The sequence below is a fragment of the Cyprinodon tularosa genome, unplaced genomic scaffold (assembly GCF_016077235.1).
Source record: "Cyprinodon tularosa strain WSP-4 unplaced genomic scaffold, ASM1607723v1 ctg527, whole genome shotgun sequence".
NCBI classification, from domain to species: Eukaryota; Metazoa; Chordata; class Actinopteri; order Cyprinodontiformes; family Cyprinodontidae; genus Cyprinodon; species Cyprinodon tularosa.
Window position 1 is genome coordinate 491,127 of NW_024039260.1, and position 7,383 is coordinate 498,509.

The following is a 7,383-nucleotide window of genomic DNA, read 5'->3' on the forward strand; positions in this document are numbered from 1 at the left end:
AAGGAAAATGCCTCATAAAAGAATTCTATAATCACAGAAAATTTAAAGTAGCAAAATTGCTGCATGTCATGATGGGATTCAGATTTCTAACCCACATGCAGAACACAACGGAGGCAGATGAAAAGTTTGACTGTTTATTAAAACAAACACAATGTTATTTGAAAGATGCTGGGAAACAGATCCGGGACTGGTCACACAGGGTTCTCTGTAGAGAGGGACAGTTAGGTAGCCAGGATGCGGCAGATCTTTGTCAGAGGAATTGTGCAGGTTTGTACCTGTGACGTGATTCAGGTTTAGCAGCAGAGGGAGGGAACCAGGTGGGTCCAGAGGCTAGAAGTTGGCAGAGGGCTAAGCAACGGCAAGGCTCGACTTCAGACTTATCAGTGTTCAGGTCCAGAGTTTCTTCCGATCCTCTTCTTGAGGGCGGGCAGGCAGGTTCAGACAGTTAGATTCTTCAGATGAGCTCCTGAGAGCCGACAGGCAGATTTCAGCAGAGAAAACTCTTCCAGAGTTCCAGGGTTCAGTCAGGTTTCTTCCTAAGAAGCAGGAAAGACAAAAACTGATTAGGTTCAGGTTCTGGTTTCAGGGGAGTCAGAGAATCAGACAGGCTGGTTGGCTCAGGCTTCGCTAACCATAACTGGCTTAACACTCTGGTGCTGTAGTGTAGTCCTGCCGCTGCTTATATCCTGGTCTCCTGATGACTGATGGGCCGCAGGTGTGGTCATCAGCTCAGCTAGGGATGCCCTCTGCTGGAGGAAGGTGGACAGACCTCCAGATCCCAACACTGCAATTACATAAACACAGTGCAAAAACAGAGCCTGCTGCAATTAGATAAATGATACTAACGCATGAATAAAACACATGCAGATAGAAAGTGCTGCAAGTAGAAATTTAACAAAAGTACTTAAATTCTTCACATGCATTATGTCACAAATGAAAGTTTGTATAGCTTACATTTTTTGTTATTTTTTTGAATGGCTGTAACCCAGATTTGATCACTCATGTGTTGTTGTTTTTTTTTTTTTGTCATATACTGATGTCTGGAAAGCTTAAGGTTTTTCAGATTCAGCACAGTAATCAGAATAGCATCCTTACTGTTGACCCATGGAAGGAGGAGGTCTACAGTAAGTGTTTAAAAAAGGTAAACCTAGAATTAGCCTGCCTACGGGATATGTTTGTGTTTGCAGGTCCTATTATTTGTCTGTAAGCGAAATGTTTACCTTTAAAGTACTATATACCTCTATACTATATAATGGATATTTCTGTAGAAGTCTGAAGGCATAAAAAGGCTCATTAGCTTTTTCAAGGATTGTAAATATTTTTGATATTAAAAGATTTTTCAACTGTATTTTTTTCATTATTCACATAAGTAAATGTTTTAAAGTTTTATGTTTTATTGTACATGAAAAGACTTAGAGTTTAATTTTTATTTGTACCGGTACACACAGAGTGTATACAAAAAGAAATTAAGTTCAGCTCTTATACATTTTCATTTTTTAAAGTGCAGCAGTGATAAAAGGTAAGAAGCAGTGATAATGTAAACATATGACTGTATTTTAGTTACAGTTCTAACATTCAGGGGGGGGGTTTTGTTTCTGTTTTTTTATAACCCAATTTAAAAAGCTACTAGCATATGAAAAGCTTCTTAAAGTAGTGTATGTTTTTCTTTACAAAAAAATTTGTACATTAAAATGAATGTGTTAAATAAAGCTATGCGTTTACACCTTGAAACTCTCTCTGGTTCTTTTCCTGAGAACATATCACTTGAAACAAACTTATTAAATAACACTTCATAATATAGATGTAATAAATAAGCATGAAACAGGACAACAAATTTTGATAGAAACTAATCTTACTCAGTTGAGAGAAGTTGCTTAGTGTTACATAAGCATAAGCACTGGACATTCCTGTTGTCAGCATGCCAATTGCACACTCCCTCAAATCTTTCTACATCTGTGGCATTGTGCTGGGTGAGAGCATCTTGATATGGCACACCCGTGAGGTGAGATGGATTGTGTCAGCAAAGGAGAACTGCTCACTATCACAGATTTAGACTGGTGTGCAGTGTTGTATAAAGTACTGAAATCTCGGAGTCAAGTAAAAGTATAAGTACCTCTCCAAAATATGACTTTGTTAAAAGTCCAAGTCACTGACTGAAATGTTACTTGAGTAAAAGTCTTAAATTATCGGAAATGGCTTGTACTTAAGTATAAGAATTACTTTAAAAATAGATGTAGGCTACTCAAGTAATGTAGTGAAACGTATAGGTAAAAAGTAAGTGCAGTTTGAATGACATTTTTTTTACATTTTGGTAAACTCAAAAGGTTAAATTCACTTATAATAATATAAACAACCAAGTGTAGGATACATTTAGACTGGCTTTGCGAAACAGGTGTATCCTGTTGGTGTTGATGTACAAGCCCAGGCAAGACCTGACTTTGTAGTCAATAGGTGGGGTCAAAACACCTGCGTTTCTCTCGTTCGTTTTTTTTTTTTTTTTTTTTTTTTTTTTTACTTAGTAACTACCCCAAAAAATTGAAAATGTATCGGAGTAAAAGAATGCATTTAAGTTCGTAAATGTAGTGAAGTAAAAGTGAAAGTTCTCAAAAAAATGTATACTCTCGGAAAGTATAAAGTACTCCAAAATATACTTAAGTACAGTAGTGAAGTATTTTTACTTCGTTACTATACAACACTGCTGGTTTGTGAACAGAATTTGAGGGAAATTGTCACATCATGTATGTGGAAAAAGTTTGAGACCTTTCATCCCATAAGAAATGGGAGCAAAATCAAACGTGTTGCATTTATATTTTTGTTGAGTGCATATATATTAAATAACCATGAGACAGGACAACAGATTTTGATAGACATTGTAATCTCTCTCAGTCTAGAAGTTGCCTAGAGTTACAAAAGGCAGCACATAAAGGACTTAATTAAAGAAGCATTTTATACAATTCCGGTATGCCACATCATCACATCATTTACATCACACCGGTTTGCAGATTAAGAGACATCCATAGCTCCAACCATATCAAACTATTACACAGTGCCCCCCGATAAAAAAACACAGAGAACTCACTGTTAGGAATCATCCACTCCCCCCATTTCATTCTCAAATTTCTCTTTTGTATATAATGAGGATGCTAACTGTTTATCCGGACAGAGGGACTGTCCTAATTAGATAAACTACTTGGGAAAACATTCGTTTGGACATGCAACAGGCAGGTAATATTCGGGATTAACAGACTCACACCTCATTAATGAAATTATTCCTACCAAGTGCAATTCTCATTATTGTCCAACACATGGAGGTAAAGCTCTTTTTACTACATGTAGAAAAGTTACATTTGCTTGACTGCAGTATTTCCCTTAATATTCAAGGAGGAGCAAATAGGAGGATTATTGGATTTACATGATTCTACTTCACACTCCTTATATGTTTGCTGTTCAGAGAGTCTTCTATTTTGAAGGGAAACAGGATAAAATACACCATAGAAGCCCAGATGGATAATTAAATCCTGTTTATTTGCAACAACAAAAAAGAGAAATAACCTATAATACACTATATTGCCAAAAGTATTTGCTCACCCATCCAAATTATTGGAATCAGGTGTTCCAATCACTTCCATGGCCACAGGTGTATAAATTCAAGCACCTAGGCATGCAGACTGTTTTTACAAACATTTGTGAAAGAATGGGTCGCTCTCAGGAGCTCAGTGAATTCCAGCGTGGAACTGTGATAGGATGCCACCTGTGCAACAAATCCAGTCGTGAAATTTCCTCGCTCCTAAATATTCCACAGTCAACTGTCAGCTGTATTATAAGAAAATGGAAGTGTTTGGGAACGACAGCAACTCAGCCACGAAGTGGTAGGCCACGTAAACTGACGGAGCGGGGTCAGCGGATGCTGACGCGCATAGTGCGAAGAGGTCGCCAACTTTCTGCAGAGTCAATCACTACAGACCTCCAAACTTCATGTAGCTCAAGAACAGTGCGCAGAGAGCTTCATGGAATGGGTTTCCATGGGCGAGCAGCTGCATCCAAGCCATACATCACCAAGTGCAATGCAAAGCGTCGGATGCGGTGGTGTAAAGCACGCCGCCACTGGACTCTAGAGCAGTGGAGACGCGTTCTCTGGAGTGACGAATCGCGCTTCTCCATCTGGCAATCTGATGGACGGGTCTGGGTTTGGCGGTTGCCAGGAGAACGGTACTTGTCTGACTGCATTGTGCCAAGTGTAAAGTTTGGTGGAGGGGGGATTATGGTGTGGGGTTGTTTTTCAGGAGCTGGGCTTGGCCCCTTAGTTCCAGTGAAAGGAACTCTGAATGCTTCAGCATACCAAGACATTTTGGACAATTCCATGCTCCCAACTTTGTGGGAACAGTTTGGAGCTGGCCCCTTCCTCTTCCAACATGACTGTGCACCAGTGCACAAAGCAAGGTCCATAAAGACATGGATGACAGAGTCTGGTGTGGATGAACTTGACTGGCCTGCACAGAGTCCTGACCTCAACCCGATAGAACACCTTTGGGATGAATTAGAGCGGAGACTGAGAGCCAGGCCTTCTCGTCCAACATCAGTGTGCGACCTCACAAATGCGCTTCTGGAAGAATGGTCAAAAATTCCCATAAACACACTCCTAAACCTTGTGGACAGCCTTCCCAGAAGAGTTGAAGCTGTTCTAGCTGCAAAGGGTGGACCGACGTCATATTGAACCCTATGGATTAGGAACGGGATGTCACTTAAGCTCATATGTGAGTCAAGGCAGGTGAGCAAATACTTTTGGCAATATAGTGTATTTCTCATGAAATGCAGCCATTTGATATAAATGTTAAAAGTCTAAGGAGGCAATTAAAATTTTTGTTAATGTGTTAACAAAGTGTTATCAAACATTGTGGAAAGTATTGACAATTTATATTTTAAATGGAAAAGGGTGTAACCATTGATGGTTTGCAGAAGCATGATGTTAAGAAGCACAGAAGCCGATCAGTATGTCCCAGCTGGTTGGGTTTTTGGACCAAAAATGTGCTGATCTTTATGCTTAATCTATGTAAAGGCCCTGTCACACCTTGAAGATTTAGACCAGCCTATGCCTGACGTACCTAAAAATCTGGCAAAAAAAGCTGGCATACGTTGGCTAACTTTTTGTTTAATATATAATAGATATTGACACATTCAGTTATAAAATGTTACAGGTGATAGTCATTTAAAAAGTGGGATGGTTTTTTTTAACATTTTTTAAGAAGGGGGATGCCATGCCCCCTTCATCCCCCCCTTAATTCGAATCCTTCTCGTAGCACTCTATGGCATGAGCTGAGGTAACCCGATCATCAAAGTTCTGAAATATGGAACACAACAACTCAGGCAGATAACTAAAACAGCTGCAAAAGTAACCATGGAAACAGTGTGATGGATCTTGGCCATTCTCCAATCCAGAGATCCGTGTCAATACTCACCATCAGCCACCAGGTGGTCATCTAAAACTTGTACGGTACCTCCTTTTGTATTGAGAAACTAATATCAAACATTCAGATGCTAAAAATTTTTTTGTCTTTTAATAAAATATAGCAATTTTTTCTGTTCTCATTACTCTGGTGGTGCTGGTGTCAGACATCGTCAGGTGTAAGTCTTCATCATTCTGCTTATGTTTGTTCCTTATACCAAAAGCGTAGGTTTGATTTCAACTTTGGTAGGGACACTCTTAAGTTTCATTGGTCTGATGTCATTGGTCCTATGCAAAAATATGCATGCTCTTTTTTTTATGCTAGACGTGAAAATCAGGGTGCATTTCGTTTAAAGAGAAAAGCAGCATTTCCTGCGACATTTATAGAAATTTCATAAGCACTACACACACTAGATACTGTTTGTCAGTGTTTGAAGCATCACTGGCTCTGATGAATGTTGAATTGGGACTTTTTACTACTTTGAGAAGGTTTGCACTTACCAGCGAATCAGACAAAAGGAAAATATGTGCCTATTTAACTAAATATATTACAAATATATTTCTTTTGAAGATATAGAATTGTTCAGAGGTAAAACCCACTCCTATCTCTTATATGCTCTTTCTGTATCATGAAACAAGCAAAATAATACACTCAAGGGATGGCAAACATCTGGGCTGTAGTTACTCTGTGTTGCCCATTTCATGTATTTTATCTAGGGCTGAAACACTTAATCGGATTAATCATGGTTGATCAATTTTTGAAATAATCATCAATTAATTAAGTAATCAATTAATCTTTGAAAGCAATATAGAGACTGTAAAACATGCCTTTAGCTGACAGAGAGATCCACTTAGAGCAGAAATTATATCAAAATTGTAAAAACATATATAACAATTTTGCATTTTAGATAATGTTTCTAGGTAGCAATTTTCTCTATCCTGAACTCCTCAGTAGGAAACGTTTAAGTTTCACCTGTTTTATTTAAAAAAAAAAAAAATCTTGTTAAGGAACCTTGGGCTATCCGATTATTAATCGATTGATTGAAAAAAGTATTGACAGATTAATCGATTTGCTAAATAATCGTTGGTTGCAGCCCTACTTTTATCGCAACATTGCAAACACATTTCTTACATAATACATCTGAAGTGGAGATAACAGCCAACCAAACATGTTAATCAGCCAAACTATACTAAAATTCATAAGGCATCATTTCTGAGCTCCAGCAAAGATCAAAGAATCCAATTACTCATACTAAACTAAATTAAGCTTCTCTTCTATGCCTGTGATGCAACATCACCACACATTGTTTCAGTTTCCTTAATTAGGCCTTATCAAATACAAATTTATATTTATATTGTATATAAATAAAAAAAGTTTGCTCCTTAATTTCTAAAATCATTTAGACCCCATCTGAAGCACTGAAGGGCCAGGTGCTTCACCTTCAAGCTGCCCTGCATCATTATTACTGGATATCTCTGTCTCATATAATCATATAATGTTACTATGATACAAGTGTGTTTTTAATATTAAAGGATTACATCAAACATAGCATTGTATGTAATCCTAAGTTACTGTCTGACTGTTAAAATAGCTCCTTGTGTCTATTTTCTTTTTCAGTGGCATAAAAAAGAGATGCAAAGTCATAATCACGACTTTGCGTCTTATGATTATGACTTTGCATCTCGTAATTATGACTTTGCATCTCATGATTATGACTTTGCATCTCGTAATTATGACTTTGCATCTCATGATTATGACTTTGCATCTCATGATCATGACTTTGCATCTCGTAATTATGACTTTGCGCCTCATGAATATGACTTTGTGTCTCATGAATATTGTCAGGTTTCTGTTTTTGTTATGTTTTTTCTTTTGAGTATCCAGTTTTGCTTTGCTCCTTGTTTTCTGGTTTTAGTGGGTTAATTCTTAGTTTATTGTG